This window comes from Macadamia integrifolia, chromosome 13 (assembly GCF_013358625.1).
Source record: "Macadamia integrifolia cultivar HAES 741 chromosome 13, SCU_Mint_v3, whole genome shotgun sequence".
Taxonomy (NCBI): domain Eukaryota; kingdom Viridiplantae; phylum Streptophyta; class Magnoliopsida; order Proteales; family Proteaceae; genus Macadamia; species Macadamia integrifolia.
Genome location: NC_056569.1, coordinates 4,560,081 through 4,561,747, shown reverse-complemented (window position 1 = coordinate 4,561,747; position 1,667 = coordinate 4,560,081).

Here is a 1,667-nt window from a genome sequence, read left to right as displayed (position 1 = left end):
TATGTAAATGTATCCACAATGTTATTTTGCTATCAGTACACATAGCCACTCGATGGAACCCACAATTCAAACTTGTTGTCCACACCATCATCTATTCATGATACAACTTTTAGATTAGTCTAAAACACCAATATTAATTATTACAAAGATTTACAAATAGACGTAACAAAAACTTGTCAAATTAAGAAGGCTGTCCTCAACACTATCCAGTCCTACTCTACCATGCTGGGGCTCTTTGTGAACCGAAGTAAGTACACTCATCTTTTTACCAAAAAAAAAAAGGCTTACTGAAGATCTTAAGGATCAATGGTTTTCATGGGGGTAGTTTGCACTTAAGTATCTCGATCGGTGTGCCACTGATATATATCTTCTACGTTAACAGTCCATCATTGCTCACAAATCCTTAATATGCTCCAGAATAAGCTCCAATTTTGGAAAGGTAAGTTATTGGCTTAGGCAGGTAAGCTGGAGCTTGTTTGGTCGGAGATATAATTATCTTACATCTATAGGACTGGGGTCTTTGGCCTTCCAGCCTCTACTGTCCAGGCTCTAAACCTTTGATGAGCTCTTTATTATGGAAAGAGGGTGATAACAACAAATTCCTTCGTATTGTTAGTTGGTCATCTATTTGCAAGCCCGAAGAAGTGGATACTTCGGTCTTAGAAGGATTAAAGAGGCGAACTTAATGGGCAGTTTAAGGGGGTGTTTGGTTAGGTAAATCAAATGGTGTATATATCGGATATGAATGTCAATCTTTTGATAGACATTCTTCTGAATTATGTTTCTTTCTGAAAAATCGTTTGGTTGCCTTGAGGTAGGGGTGTCAATCGGTCGGTCCGGCTCGATTTTGGTCCAGGTTGAGTTGGTTTCGGTGTGGGAAAGCTGAAACCGAAACCGAACCAATAAGGAAATTCCGATTTTGGTTTGGTTTTGGTTTGTCTTCAGTTTCTTAAATCGATTTGTAACCGGGTTGATTTTGGTTTTTGGTCTAGTTTGGATTCGACTTTCCATACAAATGTATACAAAACTATGCAAATTTTGATTTTTTTAATGAATTTTGGAGTGTTTCGGTTTCTTACCGGCTTGGTTTCAGTTTCGGTCTGGGTTTTGAGCCGATTTCGGTTGGGTTTCGGGTTCATCCGATTTTCGGTGCGGTTTGATTTGGTTTTGGGGTTGCAATACTCCAAACCGAACCGAACCAATAAGGCTTCTGTTCGATTCGGTCCGTGTTGTTATCGGTTTGGTCCAGCCGATTTTACCGGTTCGATTTAGGAATTGACACCCCTACCTTGAGGCTAGTACATGTTTCTCGCGGGTTGAGATATTGGCTTTCGTAGAGAACTTCTTTCCGCTTTCTCCTTTTATATTTGGTGGTAAAAAGGTTGCTCAAATCTGAGTTTAAGTGTTGAGGTAAACTCAGATTTGGAACACATCCTTTGTAATATGGTCATTCATGGGAAGTAGGGTGCTCACTTATGAGGGTCAATCTAGTGGAACCAAACAGTTCCAAAAATTAAGAATTATCATTCTAAAGAATGTCATCCCAAAGATTTACCGAACCAAACACCCCCTAAGGTTTCTCTCCATCCAATATGGAAGATGGTGGTATCCACATTTTTTTTTTTGGCTAAGGTGGGCCAACAACAATGTGGCCCAGAGAGATTGGG